Source organism: Myxine glutinosa, chromosome 3, assembly GCF_964187855.1.
Source record: "Myxine glutinosa chromosome 3, kmMyxGlut1.1, whole genome shotgun sequence".
In the NCBI taxonomy this organism is placed as follows: domain Eukaryota; kingdom Metazoa; phylum Chordata; class Myxini; order Myxiniformes; family Myxinidae; genus Myxine; species Myxine glutinosa.
The window spans coordinates 144,824,735-144,847,156 of record NC_136263.1 but is presented as its reverse complement, the minus strand read 5'-3'; positions in this window follow the sequence as shown (position 1 = coordinate 144,847,156).

The window sequence follows — 22,422 nt, the reverse complement described above, 5'->3', positions numbered from 1 at the left end:
TGGAACTTGCACGCACGGACGTACGCACACACGCACACACAGCTCCTTTTATACATGAAGAGTTTGGTTTCAAAACGCCATAAATCCATTTTTATTGTTTTGAGAAAAATGACAATTTCTATTGTGGAAAATAGGGAAAAATAACCTTTTTTCGTACTATTATTTATTGTACAACTAGTAAATTATTTTCAAAATCTTAAAACATAATCTAGAGATTTTACTTTAAAAAAAACTACATATTATTTATCCTTTTCCCCCCCAAAACGCCATATATCCACCGTCTGTCTGGTATTTCTCGAAATGCCATGAATCCATATATGTATTTTGATATGAGATGAGTGTAATTCTGTAAGAAACTACCAATGTTTTCACACATCTCGTGAAGGGAAACCTCTTTAATGTTACCACCTCTTTAATCAGACCACCACGTTATGTCCACTAAAATTTGTCAAAGATCTGACCTTTCTGCATTAACTTCGCATCACAAAAACTACAGCAGAACCTCACATCAAGATCACCTTTATATAGAGAACACCAGCATCAAGACACCAGGGAGCACCTCTGTAAAGACCTTGAATCACCTGTTTCCATTAAATGATGTCCCCTCTCCCCTCCCTTCACCACCACTCTTTTCTTAGGCTAAAAGGGGTCTCTACAGATTATGATGTATCAAATATCAGTCCGAGTGACCTATTATCGCAATCGCTGTCATTCGCATGTCCAGTTGTCCGGATCAAAGCATTGTTGAAGAATGTTTCGACATCACCTGGCTCGCCAAATTTTGTCGATCAGATTCTCCACGTCACGCTTCTTGTCCTGTTTTACAGTTGTCTGCAGAGGAAGTGTGGCAGGTTTAAAGTTAGCCCACTTCTTCCCATGTTTACTTCCTTCTTCAGCTTAAACTATCTTCATATAATTCATGGTAAGTTTATCCAATCAAATAATTCGAATAAATGAATAAGTTGTTCAACTCATTTTACGCTCTTCTTTTCTTCCGTGCACAGGTGCGTACACAACACCTCAAGACATTCCATATTGAACCTCCCATTTTTTTTAGCTCTTTCAACCAGCGCAACAATGAAAGATCTTCCTCTTTTCTTCTTCTTCTATCGTGGTATTTTTTACCACGGGCTTCTGCTAGTTACGGTTAAAACTGTCCTTATAACCTTTGGGTGGAGACACTCTCTTTCCGGCCATTTGGATATTTATCCAGCCAACATCCAATCAGGCCTGGCCCACATTGGCGAGGCTACAGACCCTGTTCAACTGACATTAATTTAAGAGTTGTTGGTGAATACAAAATTGATGGTTCAATATCAAAGTTGCACTCGTTTTGCAGCATCAGAAAATGCATTTCATGAGAATTGATGGAAAAAATGTGGCCCAGTTGAAAATACAACTCTGCAGACAATCCTCAGGGGTTGTTACAAAAATAATTAAACATTGATCCATGGCTGATGGAGGAGGTTGTACATACAGCAGATGCAGGACAAAGCCCTTTGTAGACAATGGACAAATGTATCATATATGGGATTTAAACATGGGTTTCCTGAATCAGGAGCCAGGGATTCAGATGGGAACACAAAGGGAATCTCATATCAAATTAACAGTTGAATATGATCAGATATTGATGAACTTTCCTTTACAATCCTTCAAACCGAAGCGTTGGTCTCCCACATCAGGCTCAGGATAGTTACTTTCGCCACCGAAGGTGGATGGAGGTTATGTGTTTACCCCTGTCTGTCTGTCCGTCCGTTTGTGAACAGGATATCTCAAAAAGTTGTGGACAGATTTGGACAACACTTGGTGGAGAGGTTGGGTGTGTGACACGGACGAAATGATTCGATTTCGGTGAAGATCCGGATCCGGATCAGAAAATTTTTAAGTGATTCTTTACCAATGAGAGATTGGGCCAAAAACGATATATAGCACGATATCTCAAAAAGTTATCGACGGATTCGGAAGACACTTGGGGACAGTTTGGCTGTGTGACGAGGAATAACTGATTCAATATTGGTAATGATTCGAATCCGGATATGAGAACTTAATTTTTTTAAGGGATTCTTCACCATTGAGTGATATGGCCAATTTGTGGACGACTTATGACAACAATTGGTCGATAAGTTGGTTAGACGACAAGAACAAGCCAATTCGATTTTGGTCCAGGTCTGAATCCAGATGAGGCCTATCAGTGGATACAAAACATAAACCGTACGATGTGACCTGTGACGTCATAATCACTACAATATTATACAGGAGGAGGCGCTCCTATGGTGAAAATTTCATGTCAATCGGACCAACGGTTGCCGAGAAAATGAATTTTTAAAATGCAGACACGTACGGCACACGGCACACGTACGGCACACGGCACATGGCACACGTACGTACGTACCTGAATGCTTAACCCCATTTTTCGCTTTGTGAGCGCAGGGTAATAATTTCTCCTGTTGTGTTATTCAACACAAAACAGATGAGAATGCATTTCTCCCAAACCATCACAAACCCACGTGCTCTGGTTGGTCGGATTAATCCCAATTCCATTCAAAGGTGCCAGAATTGCCGAATCTGCTTCCTGGCGAAGGAAATACTAATTCCTCTGAAAATAGTTATTATTTCTGAAACAGCTGAGCCGATCAAAGCAAAACTTTCCAAATGTCATCTAACACAATTGCTGCATATATTTGTCATAGGTCACGGGGTTTAGCAGCCTTCTTGGATGGACAAGCGAACCTTATCCGATTAACACGAAACTTCACACACCTTATTCACTGTACAATTGGAGCCAGAATGTAAATTTATGTCGCAGGTCACGTGGTTGGGCAGCCATGTTGGATCTAAGTAAAAATCTTTGAAAATCTTCCACCACCAAAGGTGGATGCAGGACATTGAGGTTTGCATATTGAACCACAAACCATGATGCAATATTCTCTGAAATTGCTAAACTGATCAATGTGAAACTTTAATTGATTAATCAACTACCCATGGGAAATATATTTTGATAAAAGTGACGCTACTTATCTGTCAGCCATATTGGATCAAAGAAAAGAATACCTTAAAAAACAGAAGAGTTGGCTCGCACCAAGTCCTTGTCAAGACTGCGCAGAGTAAGTATTCTATGAATACCATCCAGTTCTGGTGAAGAGTTGGATTGTTTACAAGCTTTAATCATTTAACGTAGATTTTGTAGGATATCAAAATGGGTACACAAAATTTAAATGCGCAACTTATGTGGAAGGGGTTTGGTCAAAATACCATGTTGCATACGTAATAAGTAGATATTCCCGTCAGTTGCTAACAGTTGGCTTCAATGATAGTGGAGAAAAAGTACACAATGAAACAGCACGTCAGCTAAGCATATTTTGCTTATTCTCATTTATTTAATGAATAGCAGAAACTGAATATTCCTGCCTTTCCTTTGTAATCATAACTTAAATGTCAGTATTATATGAATCTGCAACATGTTAACAAAAGCAAATTTGCTGCAGTTTTCAACAGACACGATTTGTTCGAGTTTGAAGGATTCACCAACTTCAAGAGATGGAGCTGTTTATATTTCTGAGAATGAAAAGTTCCCGATTGATGCAGAACTTTACACCTATTGAGCTTCAAGTTTAACCAGTCGTACAAAAGGTTATTGTTGATTCATTTTCTGGCATCCCAGCATCATGAAATAAATGCTCAGACGGGAACACCAAACAGGCCAATTGTGGATACACAAAAAATGAAGAATGATTCGATATGCATTTCTATATGCTGCAACATGGACATCATATGGTCTGAGCCCGAAGTATACTTATGGCAAAACACATGAACATACCGACGCACCACAAAAGAGTTAGTCGAGACAAAAAGCTACTACGCTTGGGGAAAGTGACGTCCCTATGAGTACCAGTGACGTCACAACAATGGCGACGCTTTTCTCACTGCACTGCTCAGGGGAGGGCATTTCCGAAGGAGGAAATTCCTCCTCCCCACGGACGCGAAATAAGTTGCTCCTCGATCATACATTGACATTTGTGGACAGACAGACAGACAGATAGACAGACAAAGTGAACCAATTGCCTAACCTCGCTTTTTTGCTTTGCGCCCGCGGGGCAATAATGTTTTTGCTATTACCTTATCAATATTCCATTTAAAATTCCGAATGTTCAATATTCATTCCGTTTAAAATACCGGATATCATTCCGAGAAAAATTAAAGTCTCCCACAGATGTTTAAAACATCTTTTCAATGTCTACAAGTCATCACAGTTAAGCCCAATGGCCTTCAAACTCATCTATAGGCTTGGTATTTTTTGGTAGATTTTCAATATTGTCTAAAAGGAAGGAAGTACTGTTCTTTACCAATTTTGATCAACTAATTAAAATAAAATATATAAAAAAGTAAATAAATAAATAAAAATCATTGGAATTCAGAATTCATTGGAATCTGAATTTTTCTGAAGAAAAAAATTCTTCAGAATCATCGGAATCTCCCACGATGAAGCTCATTGTGAGGGCCTTTCACTCACTCACCGCAGGCAGGTTGGTGGTCTTTCTGTCTTCTACCGACTCCTCTCCGGCCTTGCTCCTCCAGCTCTTTCTCTGTGCTCTGTCCCCCAAAAGTACAAGATCTGCCAGCAACCCTCTTATGGTTAAACTGCCAAAATCAAGACTCTCTGCTCACCTTCACTCTTTCATTCCTCTTTTCTCCTGCCTCTGGAACAAACTCCCTCACTCTCTTCAATCCCACTCCTCCCTCCAGGTCTCTAAAACAGCTGTTCCCCACCATCTCTTATCTTCCCCCATCCAAAACCTTGATCTTTTCTACCCCCGCTAATTCACGCCAGATCCACTTTTATTAAATTCCGACTTCTGTCCTGGAAGTCCTAGCAGTGTCCATGTGTTTTATACCTCTCCCACCCCTCCCCCCCTTCCCCTTCCGGTTCCTCCTCCCCCCAAGCCCTCTCTCTCCCAAAGATCTCCCGATGTCCCTGCTCTCAAACGTTGTACTTGTGTGCTTCCCTCTCTCTCTCTCCCCATCTTGTCTCCCGCTCCCTTTATCTTATGTTTTATGTGTCAGTTTGTCTTTTTGTGATTAATGTTAGCTCTTACACGAGCCTCGATCTTTACTTTAAAGTTTAAATGCTGAACATCAAGCATGGAAGCACCAAGTACCATTTATAAACTCCGTGGTATTAGTTGGTTGCGGTTCGGAGCACCGACCTCCCAGATCCATGGAGGGTGGCCTCGCATTCTGGACCGGACTCCACTGAATCCGGTCGAATTGTGTTACATGAACTATCGTATGCAATAATAGAAAAAGTATGTATAAAAGTGCCTCACGTGACGTCATCTCAAATACCATTCTACAGCTGCATTACCCCCTCCACTCCAATCCCCCTTTCAAACTCGAACGCTTTTTTTGTGTGTTTTATAAAAATTTGATCCATCCCGAACAGTGGTCGAGCAACCTCAACCAATCAGAGGGGGCCAGAGGTCCGTCCCTTAAACAACAACCAAGGGTCGCAAGACCCCGTTTACAGCAATTGCAAGCCAGATGAGATCTTTTAATTTTAAAAAAGAGCTATAATACCGTATATTACATTATATAAACATTCAGAATTTCATTTGGGATTAAACACATCAAGAGAAAAGAAAATGTATTTAGTCATAATTAGGCTTCTTACCTAATGTTAGGTCTGGATGACAATATTTTGTGTCAAATATTCAAATTTAGAGGGCAACACCTGGAGGGGGAGGGGAGTGAGAGGGTGGGAAAGAGGTGGGGATGGATGATGGAGGTCATGAGGGGGTGCAGGTGGACGAGGTGTGGGCTTGAAGATGCCCATCACCAATCAAGTGATCCCATGATAGGAAGACAAAGTAGCAACGATCATGCTTTGTTTGCCAGAACCCTTGAGTCACAAGTGACGTCACAACAGCAACACGTGCGAGCCATTCGGAAGGAGATTATTGCCAAAGCAAACAGCAAGCCTCTGTTGAACAAGGGGTCTATTGGGAAGTGTGGCCCACGATGAATATGGATAATGGATGCCTTCCAAAGAGCTACAATTCTTGCATGGTCTCGCTGTGACATCAGCCATTTCAGTGCACAATCGAAGTTAATTTTTGGAGGTAAATTCTGAAATTCATCTTGAAATTACCTGTCATAAGAACATCTTGTGTGTTGGCATGGTCTTCATTTTCTTTTCTTTGTTTTTTGCCGAGAAAAACACCTCGTGGGAAAATGAATATCCTCCACGAGATGAAGGCCAAAACCGTCTTCATGTAATCCCTTTATACACACAGATGTATATGCTCATGGAGGACAGAGTGAATGCACATGGAGGAATGTCGTACTGACAATGGAGTACTAGTTGAGAGCTACGTTAGCAGGAATAATGAAACAAGACCGATGGTCTAACAACTGAGTACCAGGGCTTGTTTGATACTTCAGTTGAACAGGATAGTATGACATGGGTGGGGATACCAGTTAGCAGTTAGTAAATAAAGTATTAAATTGTTTTGACTTCAGGCATTTGTGGACAGCCGGTTCGTGAATGACTTGGGGGAAAAAATGGCGAATGGCAAAACATGAACCAATAAATTCCACATTCTTGTGCAGTCGAACGTCAGGCATTTACAGCAGCTTCGTGAATGACTTGGACGAAAAGCGTACCCAGTCTGAATGTTGCTTTCGCCAGTCAATTGTGAAACTGTAAATGGGGAATCTGAAAATGTCACGGATGGAAAGGAAACACTTACATCATTTCCTCATTCTACTTTAAACTCAATATCTCTATATATTCATTCCAAACAGCATAATTCATCATTCTGATCACAAATAGAACGGCACTCAGTAGAGTGCACACCTCCACCAGGCTGAACAGTTTACGTTTTGTATACCACTGATGGGCCGGATCTGGATTCGGACCTGAACCAAAATCGAATCAGCTTGTTCTCGTCACCAAACCAACTCATCCACCATGTTTTGTCATAACTCATCCATAACTTTTTTTAAATACCATGTTATATATCACTTTTCACCCGATCTCTCAATGGTGAAGAATCACTTGAAAATTAAATAATTCTCGTATCCGAATCCATATTCAGATCTTCACCAAAATCGAATCGATTAGTCCTTGTCATACACACAATCTGTCCACCATGTTTCGTCCAAGTCCCTCCACAAATTTTTGAGCTATCCTGCTATGTATCGTTTTTGGCCCGATCACCCAATGGTGAAGAATCACTTAAAAATTTAAATAATTCTCATATCCGAATCCATATTCAGATCTTCACCAAAATAGAATCGAATCGTCCTTGTGAGACACCCAACTTCTCCACCAAGTTTCGTCCAAATCTGTCGACAACTTTTTGAGAAATCCTGCTATGTATCGTTATTGGACCTATCTCCCAATAGTGAAGAATCACTTAAAACATTCTACTAACCGGATCCGAATCCGGATCTTCACCAAAGTCGAATAATTTCGTCCGTGTCACATACGCCACCTCTCTGCCAAATTTCGCCCGAATCTGTCGACAACTTTTTGAGATAACTTGGTCACAGACAAACAAACAGACAGACCTCCATCCACCCTTCGGTAGCGGAGGTAATAAAAGATACATAATTACTCTTTTATGGAAAACGTGTCTCGAGTTTGTTTTATCCTCAAAAATAGACCGTAGTGAACAAACATTCGTGATAAAAGATTGGACTTTAAAACGTATTCTTCTGAAGAGGGGCATACATCTGGACAAACACACAAACTGACATTGTGCTCTATATGGTATATTGTTGGAGCGTTCATACATGGCACTTGGGACGGTTGCTATGCTATTTAGTATTAGCTTGGATGACTATTACAGTAAGTGGCCTGAGGTGGCATTTACTTCAAGTGTCACTACAGAGGTCGTTACTGCTTTTCTGTCATCAATTTTCAGTCGAGGAAGGAATCCCCACCAGGTAATTTCTACCAACAAATACCCACAATTCACATCCACCTCCTTCTCCTAGTTATTGTAAGAGAGATACAGCAAACTTATTCCATCATTTACTACCCTCAAGCTAACAGTGCTGTGGAAAGGTTTAACAGGGTGTTCAAAACTACACCGGACAAATAAGGGGAGGAATGATTTCCGACATTCAAACCAGGGCATCATGTGCGAGTAAAGAACCCCATGCATGTGAGTACAAGGACTTCAAAATACCCTGACCCCATCCATGTTGATCCAGGAGAAAATTTGACCGAGTACATTTGTGCTTAGTGATGGGAAAAAAAAATGGAATGCATCTCACCTGTCCCTCTACCCAGAGTTTGCACTAATGCAACCACAGAGGGAAATGATTGGAATGAAACAGTTGCAAGTCCAGTGGGAAGCAAAAGAGTTAGAAGACCACCTGCCTTGCTGAAAGACTTTGAGAGAATGAAACATTGACAGTTATGGTACTTGTCAAGCTAAGTGAATATTCAATGTCCATCTGCTTGTATCTGGAGATGCTCCAGTGGGCAGAGAGATGGGGAGAAGGGAGAGGTGGAGGGGCATAAAAATAAATAAATTTAAAAAAAATGAAAAGAATAAATAAAAATAAATAAAGAGCATACATCTAGGTTTAAAGCAAGTTATGCCATGGTATTCTGTTTGCAAGATTCCTCTTCTTACTAGATAGAGGACTCGTTGACACTTGTTGGGTTCAAGTACGTAGAGCAACCTTTTTAGCTGATACCGCCAGGCAAGATGAAGGAGGCCACCCGAGACACACTCCAACTCACCAGCGCCCCCTGGAGCAATCAATTCCTCCAACATCCCTCCATTCATAATTTGATCAAATAGTTTCTCACTGTACTGAGACCCATATGCATTTAACAAATCCATCATTTAACAAACACTAAATTCGTATCCAGTTGTTACTCCAGTATGATATGCTACACGTTACTTGATCTTCCTCATTTTGGGAAATATTGATTTCTTCAAAATTCCAAGAGGATTAGAACAGCACCGAGCAATGTTGGCTACCCCTGCTGGTCATTGATAAATTCTCAGTATCGCGATTAATTAAAATAATCCTTCTGCACGTGAGCGTTCGATCACCGAGTTACGGATTCGGGAGGGAGAAGTCTGCCTGTCCAGGCCTTAAAGTTTTTACCATTTGAGCTTTTGTCAATAAATTTTCAACATATCATTATTGAGAATTTGGAGAAAATAATTAAAAATTGGGTCAAAATGTGAAAGGTCAATGTCATAGGGGCTATAAATAGACCAGCCCGCAGCAGCGAGGCAAGCGCACAATGACCCATTTTTTAAAATTGCTTCCTTGTTTATTTATATATTTACCAATGAGCTTCAGTGTGTCTCTCCAGGCCATAACATTTTTACCAATTGAGCTTCTGTCATCAAATCTTCAACAAAGCTTTATTATTAGAACTAGCATGGAATGGCTCGTTGCGCTCGCCTCACCACGCTCGCCTCACCACGTGTTGCTACAGAGGCACAGGCTTGTATTAACTGAGGACAATGACTGTATGTGAGTTGCTGTGTTGTCATGGTTTACACCAATCATAATACAAACATTTATTTTGTACAAATGTATTTGTAATATGCATAATATTATTTATTTGTAATTTATTTGAAATCTAAAAAGGTTCAAGTGGTGTAAAGCTCTAAATGTTCAAGCGTCCAAGCTAGTCAAATGGGTCTAAATTGTCTTGCAGGTCTTTGGGCTCTTAATGGTCTTCGTGGTCTTTAAGAGTCTTTTGAGTCTTTGGGATTTTTGTCTTCGGCATCTTTAGGGTGTTTTGTGTCCTCTTGCAGGGTGTTTTTTCCTTATGTTTTTTGGTTTATTTTGGATCGTCTGGTTCTTTTGGGTCGTTGGGGTGTTTTGAGTCTTTTCGGTCTTCTGTGTCTTTAAGTTTTTTTTGGGGTCTTTAAGGTATTTTGGGTCTTTGGGGTATTTTGGAGTCTTCAGGGTATTTTGGGGTATTTTTTGTGTCTTCAGTGTATTTTGGGGTCTTCAAGGTCTTTTGTGTATTCAGGGTCTTTAAGAGTCTTTGGGTTCTTTTCGGTCTTCAGGATATTTTTGGTCTTTGGGGTCTTTTGGGCCTTCAGGTTATTTTGGGCCTTCAGGTTGTTTTGGATCCTCAGGATATTTTGGGTCTTTAAGGGTCCTCTGGATCTTAACGGTCTTGGGGGACTTAAAAGGTCTTCAAAGGTCTAAGGGGTCTCATCAGTATAAAGGGCCAAAAGGTATATTCCAACAGTACGTACTTCATAGACGGATGTAATTGATAGGCAGGATGCAACCGACGTTCAAACAGCATATAATTAATAGATATATGGTCACAGGCTTCACCGCCTCATGGTTTCACAAACAGTTCTTTGGTTTTATATATATATTTGAAGAAGAAGAAGACGCTTTGGTTAAAAAAACATACATACATACATACATACATACATACATACAAAAACATACATAACCATATACGTACATAACCATATAAGAGATGTGGAGAACACAAATTAATAAAATGTACAATTTTTTAAACTATTGTTTTCATCAAGTTTAGTTCGAGTGCAAAGCAGACGTGAATGGACTTTGCATTTTGAGATGCTTTCTAGTGAAGCCTCCACTGATCAAATCATCGGAGGCATAATGTTTTTGAATTGTCCGGCCGGCTGTCTCTCCGTCCGTCCGTGATAGGTTTTCGTTACCACGATAATTTGAGAATGGCTGAAGGGATCTAAGTCAAACTTGGTAGAAGTATCTATAATGATGTAAAGATGAACTGATTAGATTTTCGGGTCAAGAGGTCAAAGGTCAGAAGTCATGTCAGGTAAAAATGTTATTGAGGTTGGGATTTGAACAAAACTAAGTACATGTACCATGATACATATTGTTACGTTTGTGGGGGGAGGTGACGAATTGCCATAATGGAGATAGGAATGTATAGATTAACATGGATCGTGTGATGTGTAAAAGACATCTCAATGTACACAAGCAAGGAAACCGTGAGCTTAAGGTTGTTTACGTGTTACCACACGGAGAGTGGTTTTGTGTTAGATAAATAGGGCTTAAGGATAATTCCCTGTCTGTAATTGCCTCCTGTCATTTTTCCTTATGTTTTTACATTCCCTTGGCCAGGTATGCAAACGAGCACTCCATTAAACCACGACAACCGAGATAATGCAGACAGTGCCGAACGTCACCCCAATCGGAAAGTAAACCCTGCCCCACCAATGTCTAAGGAAAGAGGCCCCACCCAGTAGAGGCGGAGAATCGTTGGGCGGTCAAGAGGACCATGAGGCCCCGCCCCAAAAGGCATGATTGGTCGTATGACATCAGAGAGAGAGCTGGAAGGTTCGATCGGAGTAAAGAGGAGGAATCCTTTTCTCACTCTCTCATTCTGGTTCTGGGCGTGGGCGGTCACATTTTGACTTGTGCGGAAAGCCGTCGGGAGCTTTGGTTGAAACTGTTGGTCTCTTCGGTGGCTCGGCTGTTTCTTGCTGGTGTGCGGCCTTGAAGAGAACTTTTGGGAGCCACGTTGCATTTCAGAGGGAGACAAGAGCGGAAGAGGACCGGCCGCACGGATTGCTTCACGTTAGTGGCGAGGCAGAGAGGAACTTCGCACGATCTTGTGCATTTCCCGCGCAAGCGCCGTCGGGCTGCCTGATGCTGCCGTCATCATTCAAGAGCCTTGTAGACCAGAGCCGTGTGTCGGCCGAGATCGCTAGCGGTTGCCATTTTGAAAGCTGCTTCTCTCATCACGAAAAAAAAACAACAACAACAGGCATTTTAAAGGCCATTTTCCCTGCAAGAGCGGGGGTTAACCTTGCGGTCCCCATGACAATCTTCTCCATTTTGCCCTATTTTCTGCATCTCCCCTTGTTAACCCCCTTGCCCGCATTTCTTCTTCGACCATCTTCAGCCAAGTCTTTCTCGGTCTTCCCCGTCCTCTACTTCCTTCTACATTCATTTCCATCACTCTTCTCAACCAGTCACTTTCATCCTTCCTCAACACATGACCAAACCATCTCAAACTGTTTCTCTTCACAGCATCCATCACAGGCTCTATTCCCATCATCTTTCGCAATTCATCATTTGGCTTCCTCTCTCTCAACGATACTCCACACATCCACCAAACCATTCGCATTTCCACCCTTTCCAGCCTTCGTTGCTGCTCTATGTTCATTACCCATGTCTCACTCCCATAAATCATAACACTTCTCACACATGCAGCATACACCTTTCCATTCAGCTTCAACGACACTCTCCTCCTCGTCAGCATGCCACTGAGTTCCCGAAACTTCTTCCATGCACATCTCACTCTAGCAACCGTTGCCGAGTCTGATCCACCTTCTCCATTCAGCATGTCTCCAAGGTAACAAAATGTTTTCACACCTTCCAGCTTCGCGCCATCTCCAAGATCCAACTCAACATTTCCTCCATCTGCAGCTCCCTCTGTGCACACCTTACACTTGAATGTAACTGCCACACTGGTTAATGACCCTCTCAAACCACTACATTTTTGATGAACCCACTCAGCGCACATTTTACATTGAATTGAGTTCACTCCGACACCCTTCCTGCACACAGCACATGGCCACTTCCCAGTTCTTTCCACCTCACCACATGCTTTACCACTTGCCATCACCTTTGTTTTTACGATATTCACCTTCAGACCTTTCATCTCCATACATTCCTTCCACTTGTTCATCTTCTCCTTCAGTCCATCCATACTTTCTGCAATCAACACCAGATCATCTGCATACAACTCCCACGGTAAACCCTCCTTTACGTTCCGAGCCAGCACCTCCATCACAGCTACAAATAGTAGTGGACTTAGTACCGACCCCTGATGCACTCCCACCTTCACCTCAAACTCACCACTGTTCCCGTCCTTCATCCTTACAGCTGTGCGCGCTCTTTTGTACATTGCCATCACTACTCTGATCAACCATTCCTCCACTCCTAACTTAGGCCGAGATAAGCAACAAAAAACATTACTTTATTTTTCTTTTATCTTCCCCTTGTCTGTTTTGTGTGTCTGAGTGGAGACGTCTCAAATTAGGATATTAGCTTTTACCTCACCTTTCCTTTTTAACGTATTACATTTACTTTCATTAAATCATTATTGTTACATTTCATTTCTTGTATTGTGAATTTTCCTTGTCTCGTATCTGTGTTTGTGGGTTCGAGGCATAAGCCCCGTATGGTTCTGTCTGAGGTAAGCACCCTGGTTTTCTTTGCCCGCACGCGCCAAAAATAACACCGCCAAGTTTCGAACTGCTGCCTCGGAGTTAACTGGTCGGCTATCCGTCCAAGGCTGGTTTTCATCGGCCACGGACGTGACAATATTAACAGATTAGATATTGGGATGAAATGGTCTTGAGGTTTTAGGTCAAATTTAGAGTAAGCAAAGACTTAATGTGGGCAGAGCAATATTGATCGACGCATCATGACGTCAAATGATGTATAGTAATTATTTATATATTTATATCACTTGCTGTCAAGTCGCTTTAATTAACCAAGTGCACTGTGATTTTCAACTTCATTCAAATCTATGCAGACATTGTTTGCAAACAAAATCCTGAGAGAAAGGTTGAAGATCAACAAGTTCTTCTCCAGAAATGCCTGCAGTTATTTCCTCAAGCAGATGTTCCCTACTGGGATCCAGGTGAAGCTGATTTTATACATGCAAACCCTCTGAGGGTCTTCAAATAACAGCATCGAGTCAATAGTCTGCTCATTTACCACATTGTTGTGCAATGTACTGTGAGGACGCTAGGGAAAAGTGTTCCCACATTTTGACCGGTTTCTTCTCAGACGCAGACCGTTTCGTGAAGCCGATGCCCAGGAGAGGCACGAAGCAAGTGCGAGGAAATTGCTTCCACTGGAACCTAGGATTTCTCAACAGCAGTGGGAAAGTGAGCAGAAACTGGTTTCCATGTGGCAGACATCTCAATTGATTTGGTATGCAAGTATTCTTCATTTACAAAACTTGAAGAGCTCACCACACAAGTGGAAATGACGAGGGAAAGGAAACCAAGAGTTTAGGTTACAAAAGCTGTAGTTCCTACCTTTAATGAAATGATGCTTCAGTTTAAAGTCTTTTCGTTTGCAACTCTAATGCTCTTTCTTTGAGTTCAATCACATGATACACATTGTTAAATTCACAAGGTAAGACATAGCAGTCAGGGTGGTAGGTTGGCTGTTTGGATAGAACAACTGGGGTCAGACAGTATTGCACTAAATGAGCATGTGCTAAGACAAGCAAACAGTTGGTAAATAGTGGAGTATGAGTCGCTTTGTGATGGGAATAGGACAAGAGGGGGAAAGAAAAGAGGGGAGGAGAGAGAGGAAGGGAGGGGAGGAGAGAGGGGAAGGGAGGGGAGGTAGGGGGGGGGGGGAGAGGGGAGGGGAGGTGGGTGGGGGAAGGGAGGGGAGGTGGGTGGGGGGAGGGAGGGGAGGTGGGTGGGGGGGGAGGGAGGGGAGGTGGGTGGGGGGAGAGAGGGGAAGGGAGGGGAGGTGGGTGGGGGGAGAGAGGGGAAGGGAGGGGAGGAAGGGGAGGAGAGAGGAGAAGGCAGGGGAGGCGGGTGGGGGAAGGGAGGGGAGGTGGGCGAGGAGAGAGAGGAAAGGAGGAGAGAAGAGAGGGGAAGGGAGGGGAGGTGGGCGAGGAGAGCGAGGAAAGGAGGGGAGAAGAGAGGGGAAGGGAGGGGAGGTGGGCGAGGAGAGAGAGGAAAGGAGGGGAGAAGAGAGGGGAAGGGAGGGGAGGTGGGTGAGGAGAGAGGGGAAAGGAGGGGATGAGAGAAGGGAGGTGGGGTATGTGGGGTAGTTGGGGGAGGAGAGCAGGGAAGGGAGGGGAGGTGGGGGAGGAGAGAGGGGAAGAGAGGGGAGGTGGGGGAGATGGGGGAGGAGAGAGGGGAAGGGAGGGGATGTGGGAGGGGAAGGGAGGGGATGTGGGAGGGGAAGGGAGGGGATGTGGGGGAGAAAAGAGAGGAAGGGAGGGGAGGTGGGGAGGTGGGGGAGGAGAGAGAGAGGAAGGGAGGGGAGGTGAAGAGGGAGAGAGGGGAAGGGAGGGGATTTGGGGAGGAGAAAGAGGAAGGGAGGGGAGGTGGATGGGGGGGAGAGAGGGGAAGGGAGGGGAGGAGGGGAAGGGGTGGGGGGTGGGGAGAGGGGAAGGTAGGGGAGGTGGGGGAGGAGAGAGAGGTAGGGAGGGGAGGTGGGGAGGTGGGGGAGGAGAGAGAGAGGAAGGGAGGGGAGGTGAGGAGGGAGAGAGGGGAAGGGAGGGGAGGTGGTGGGGGGAGAGAGAAGAAGGGAGGGCAGGTGGGGGTGGGGGGTCAGAGGGGAAGGGAGGTGAGGTGGTGGGGGGGAGATATGGGAAGGGAGGGGAGGGGAGATAGGGGAAGGGAGGGTGGGGAGATGGGGGAAGGGAGGGGAGGTGGGTGGGGGGAGAGAGAAGAAGGGAGGGCAGGTGGGGGGGGGGGGTCAGAGGGGAAGGGAGGTGAGGTGTTGGGGGGATATATGCGAAGGGAGGGGAGGGGAGGTGGGGGGAGAGGAGATAGGGGAAGGGAGGGCGGGGAGATAGGGGAAGGGAGGGGAGGAGATACGGTAAGGGAGGGGAGGGGAGGTGGTGGGGAGGGGAGGGGAGGTTGTGGGGAGGGGAGGGGAGGGGGAGGGGAGGGGAGGTTGTGGGGAGGGGAGGGGAGGGGAGGTGGTGGGGAGGGGAGGGGAGGGGAGGGGAGGAGATACGGTAAGGGAGGGGAGGTGGTGGGGAGGGGAGGGGAGGGGAGGGGAGGAGATACGGTAAGGGAGGGGAGGTGGTGGGGAGGGGAGGGGAGGGGAGGTGGTGGGGAGGGGAGGGGAGGGGAGGTGGTGGGGAGGGGAGGGGAGGTGGTGGGGAGGGGAGGGGAGGTGGTGGGGAGGGGAGGGGAGGTGGTGGGGAGGGGAGGGGAGGGGAGGTGGTGGGGAGGGGAGGGGAGGGGAGGTGGTGGGGTGGGGAGGGGAGGGGAGGGGAGGGGAGGTGGTGGGGAGGGGAGGGGAGGGGAGGTGGTGGGGAGGGGAGGGGAGGGGAGGTGGTGGGGAGGGGAGGGGAGGTGGTGGGGAGGGGAGGGGAGGGGAGGTGGTGGGGAGGGGAGGGGAGGGGAGGTGGTGGGGAGGGGAGGGGAGGGGAGGTGGTGGGGAGGGGAGGGGAGGGGAGGTGGTGGGGAGGGGAGGTGGTGGGGAGGTGGTGGGGAGGTGGTGGGGAAGGGAGAGAGGAAGGGAGGGATCACACACTAAGGATCAGATTACATCTAATCACAGAGGATCACACACAGGAGAGAGGATCACATACAGGGGAGATAAGAGTGGGATGGATAACGACGTTCATTGCCATTGGTGGTCTCATTCTGTTCCCTCATTCTTTTATTCATTTTGGAAATGGCAGTTACAAACACGACGGGTAAGTTACCGTGAGTGAGTGGCGACACCTAAACAAAGTTCCGACCCTCTCCCCACGTGTAGAGTACTAAAGAATTGTAACTTTTTTTTATTGTGACTACGTCCAAAGAATACAGCTAAAATGGGAAAGTCCCTACGAAAATTATTATAGGTGGTGTATAAGGGCAATACATTGCACCCTTCTGTCTGGTGAAAACCAAAATGACTTTGTTAACGCATACATGATATAAAAGGACATTTAAAAAATCTAATATTTCAAACAAACTTATTTAAAGTGTACGTGTACGTAACTCCTAAAATAAGAACTAAAAAAAATTCTCGGCAATTACCCCTCTGTGTTTATTTATTTATTTAACATATGTGAATTACATGTCGATGCACACAGGAAATAAAGTTTGTATATCCTGTACTTGGACACAATTCAGCCATTAAAACTCGGGCGAAAAATAAAAGTTTTTTTTCAAATTAACGACTTCGCGATTTTCTTTCCTTTGCATTATGAAAACGCATCTTCTTTGGGCGGTGAATAATACACCACTGCCGCAAATTTTAATATCTCTCGACAATTTCCCCTCTGTGTTTATTTATTTATTTCACATTGTGGATAACATGTCCTGTACTAGCAAAGGATTCGGCCTTGAAAACTCATGCGAAAACCAAAAGTTTTATTTATTTATTAATGACTCCACAATTTTTATTTCCTTTGCATTATGAAAACGCATATCTTCTTTCTGTATAACAGACTGCTGCCGTAATCGCTCCGAACGAAACGGCATTAACTTGTGTTACGTGGTCCCCTCGGTGAATACCTGGTCTCGGTGACCCCCGGACCGTGAGAGGAACTTCGCCAGAAAGCTGTATTATATATGCGCTTTCGCCACGCAATCCATATGAATTTCACCCAAGAGACAACTGATGTTCAAGGATATATTTCAATGGTAATGATACCATACAATTTCAATGACACAACCACGGAGATTTTCCCCGAGCAATCAACAATACACAACCATCAACAATTCCCAATCCACAATCAAGTCCCTATGATTAAGATGGCCATCTTATATATGTGTGTCCCGGTGAGTACTCACGACCCCCTTTTGGTCTCGGTCCCGCACAATGTCTCTGGGCCCCTCCTGACCAAGATGATGGTCGGCGTCGCCGCACTCGGGCGGTTGAACGAACCCCGGGTGGACGTGTTTCCACCGGGCAGGTATCGTACCGCTACCAGGCACCCCGGCTGCAGCCCCTCGTGGCCATGCGAAGCGGGTACGGGAAAGCAAGCCAAACCCCACGCCGCTTGCAAGGCGTGTTAGGCCCCAACGGGCGACCCGTACGCGTCTTTTTTGACGGTGTCGCGAACGGCGCCAAACGCTGGGTCGGTGCACGGCCACACGACAGTTTGACGTCCACCGGGCAGGTATCCGTCCCGGTAACTCCTCTCGCCAGACAGGCTCGGGAACGCCGCTTTTCCACACGGCTCAATCAATCCCCCCTTTCGTCGGAGCGGGGTGAGGAAGAAGAGAAGAATCCCGTCCTTTTTCCTCGTGTCTTTTTCTCTTCCGTTTTCGGGCACTTCCGTTTCCGGCCACTTTTTCAGAAGGGCTCCTGACCCTCCAACCACAACAACCCTTAATATACTACACACGGATAAGCAAAGACCTGAATGGTAATTCACATACATTCACATAAATATGTAACACTCCCCCCCCTTCAAGAAAGAAAGTTTGAACCCAGCGAAAACTTTCTTTGCCGGCCAATTTGGAGAAACAAACCAGATAACTCAACCCCCCCACATTATCAGTTCCCCCCGGGCACAGTTATCACTTAACAATAAAGCAACCAAAATTTTACCACAACCCCTCCAGATTACTCACTCTGGACTAAGCACCAGCAACGACATTGTCCCTGCCAAATCAAACTCCATCTCATGACCCTCTGACTTTGACCGTCAGTTTCTTGTGAATGAAGGTTAAGGGGTTGATCAAAGATCCAAAGTTAAGCCACTCGATAGCACTTTTTCCGGGAGGCCAAGCCGAGTATTCACTACATGGATGCCTTTAGGAACGTGGAGTTCACGGTTAGTCCGTGCAGGAAAGTTCTCTACATGGGCGCCTTGAGGAACGTGGAGTTCACGGTTAGTCCGTGCATGAAAGTTCACTACATGGACGCCTTTAGGAACGGCGTTCACGGTTAATCCGTGTAGGAATCTTGGCTCGGCGGCTCCGCCGCATTCAGTGCTTCAACTTCTCAGAACTTCCCTAATACTTAGGGTGGGACCACTTGTCCCTGTCGTCCCATGAATAGCGGTCTCCTTTTCGGCCACTACTTTGCCAATCCTTCCTTCGGGAGCGGCCGTAACTCAGGGAGCCTCCATAATAATATTGATTGCGGCCACCACCAACACTACCGCCCAGTTGTCCTCTCCTGTAGACCTCTCGACGCCTACGAAATGCCTTCCCTACTGTTATGGTCCGACCCTCCAAATCCTTGCCATTCCAATTCTTCTCTGCCTCTCTGGCGTCTTTTGTGCTGGCAAACGTGACAAAGCCGAACCCTCTTGACTGTTGCGTTTCCCAGTCTCTTACCAACCGCACTTCCACCAGCGGCCCATATCTGTTGAAGACAGAGGTCAGAACTTCTTCCTCTGTTTTGAAGTTCAGTCCCCCTACAAATAACTTGGCACTTTTGTCGCCATCCCGAGCTGGTGTGGCGTTATTTTCCCTGCTGGGCTCTTTACCAACCCTCAGGTTACCATAAACTTGACCCCCGGCCAAATCATTCCCGATAACCACAGATACACCCTCTACAGGAAGCGTGGCTTGTAAACCGACGGTGACCGGTCCTGACACCAAATCGGACTCCAAATGGATGACATGAAGGGGAGCACTAACACCGCCCCCGATCCCCTGTAAACGAACACTATCCCCCGTTGCCGTCTCCTCGGACCATGGCAAAATGCCTTCAAGCATTAAAGATTGATGTGCCCCTGTGTCCCTCAATATCCTAACCGGTTTCCGGTTAGTCGAGGCTCCATCCCGTGACACAAACCCCTCTGAAATAAATGGTTGGTAACCCTTTTGATGGCGATTTCTCACAATGGCCATTGCGTTTGGAGTCGTAGTAGTCGGACTCCGCTCTGGGTCTTCGCTTTTCATGCGGTAACAACTGGACATCAAGTGTCCAGGTTTCTTGCAAAAAGCGCAAGTAGGCCCGGAGGAAAAACTCGTGGTCTGCCTCGGGCCCACCGAACTATAAGTTTGTCTTGGGCCCGCATCCCTCTGATTTCGAACAGGTGGGGTATCATAGTTGTCCCCATAATCATCTCGAGGCCGCCGCCATGTAAGGTCGTTCTCCGCACCGGGTGTTCCATAACTCCCCTGCTGAAGTCTAGGCGAGGAGTTATGTTTGTGGACCCCTATTCGGTGGGTTAAGGCATAATCATCTGCCATGGTGGCTGCATCCCACAACTTAGGTACTTTCTTTTCCTGCAGGTACACTTTGATGTCCTCGTGGACACACTGCTGGAATTCCTCCACCAGGATCAAGTCCCGCAATGTTTCGAAGTCTTTCCCGACTCCTTTTGACTCACACCACCTATCAAACATGTTTTCTTTCACTCTGGCAAACTCCACATGGGTCTCACTCTCCCTCTTCCTGGCATTCCTGAATTTTTGCCTGTAAGCTTCCGGAACCAACTCATAGGCTTTGAGGATGTGCTTCTTCAGTACCTCATAATCTGCACATTGGTCCATTGGTAGCGCCGAATAAATTTCCTGAGCTTTCCCCACCAGCACACTTTGCACGAGTATTGTCCAGGCCTCCTCCGGCCAGTTTAATTGTCGAGCCACTTTCTCAAAGTGTGGAAAAAATTTCGCGACTTCCTTTTCACTGAACGGTGGAACCAGCCTCACATGTCTGCCCACATCCCAGGTTCTCTGGTTAGGTGTCGACCCCGTCAGCGAGGGTGGTGCCTCTCCCCGTTCTCTCATTAACTCCAGCTCCTTGAATTTGATTTCTTGCTGAAGCTCCATGTCACGTTCCTTTAATTCCCTTTCCGCTTTTCTCTCCTCTGCTTCGAGGTCCCTTGCAGCTCTCCTCTCCTCTGCTTTTCTCCCTTCTAACCTTTCCTGGAGTTCTCGTTCCACTCTCCTTTCCTCTGCTTCTGCTTTCCTTTCTTCTTCTTTTAACCTTTCCTGGAGTTCTCGTTCCACTCTCCTTTCTTCTGCTTGTTTCTCTTCTCTCCTCGCTTCTGCTTTCCTTTCTTCTTCTTTTAACCTTTCCTGGAGTTCTCGTTCCACTCTCCTTTCCTCTGCTTGCTTCTCTTCTCTCCTCTCTTCTGCTTTCCTTTCTTCTTCTGCTCTTTCCTTTTCTGCTTTCCTTTCTTCTTCTGCTCTTTCCTTTTCTGCTTTCCTTTCTTCTTCTTTAATCCGTTCCTGGCTCCGTAATTGCAACTCCAGTTTCCGGAGCTCAACATCTTCTGGTTCTTCGGGTAGCCACTCCCAGGCTAACTCGTCCCATGTTCCTAATCCCACCATAGATTGTATCACCGTGGCCTGCAACTCTGCCTTCCTCAAATTAGTTCGGACCTCCAAGTTAAAATGTTTGGCCAATTTCAAGAGGTCCGACTTTAGCAACGCTCGGAACTGTGCCTCACTCGGGGTTACCACAAAGTTCTGTGCCACAAATGCCATGGTGCCTATCGTTAACACCTGTTAACCTTCACCCAAGACTTTACCCCAATTTCTCAAAATTTTTTACCAATTAATAATTAATTAATAAATTTTAATTAATAAAAAATTATTATTTTATTATGTTATACAATTTTAAATCCCGGACGTAGACCCAATTGCGAAACCGCAAATCGTAATTTGGACGAGCCCCCAATTCTGTTACGTGGTCCCCTCGGTGAATACCTGGTCTCGGTGACCCCCGGACCGTGAGAGGAACTTCGCCAGAAAGCTGTATTATATATGCGCTTTCGCCACGCAATCCATATGAATTTCACCCAAGAGACAACTGATGTTCAAGGATATATTTCAATGGTAATGATACCATACAATTTCAATGACACAACCACGGAGATTTTCCCCGAGCAATCAACAATACACAACCATCAACAATTCCCAATCCACAATCAAGTCCCTATGATTAAGATGGCCATCTTATATATGTGTGTCCCGGTGAGTACTCACGACCCCCTTTTGGTCTCGGTCCCGCACAATGTCTCTGGGCCCCTCCTGACCAAGATGATGGTCGGCGTCGCCGCACTCGGGCGGTTGAACGAACCCCGGGTGGACGTGTTTCCACCGGGCAGGTATCGTACCGCTACCAGGCACCCCGGCTGCAGCCCCTCGTGGCCACGCGAAGCGGGTACGGGAAAGCAAGCCAAACCCCACGCCGCTTGCAAGGCGTGTTAGGCCCCAACGGGCGACCCGTACGCGTCTTTTTTGACGGTGTCGCGAACGGCGCCAAACGCTGGGTCGGTGCACGGCCACACGACAGTTTGACGTCCACCGGGCAGGTATCCGTCCCGGTAACTCCTCTCGCCAGACAGGCTCGGGAACGCCGCTTTTCCACACGGCTCAATCAATCCCCCCTTTCGTCGGAGCGGGGCGAGGAAGAAGAGAAGAATCCCGTCCTTTTTCCTCGTGTCTTTTTCTCTTCCGTTTTCGGTCACTTCCGTTTCCGGCCACTTTTTCAGAAGGGCTCCTGACCCTCCAACCACAACAACCCTTAATATACTACACACGGATAAGCAAAGACCTGAATGGTAATTCACATACATTCACATAAATATGTAACACTTGCTTCATTTGCATTATTTGTAATCAAAATTTATCTTTGTTTCTTCAAAAGGTAACTTATGACAGAAGACGTGCTGCTTCAGTCTTAAAATGGACATCAGAGGGCGATGGAGCACCAGAGATATGCGAGGAAAACAAAATGGTGGAAATGTGTTTTGAAGCCCCTCCCAGAATGGGTGGAGCCACTCCTTCAACGGGG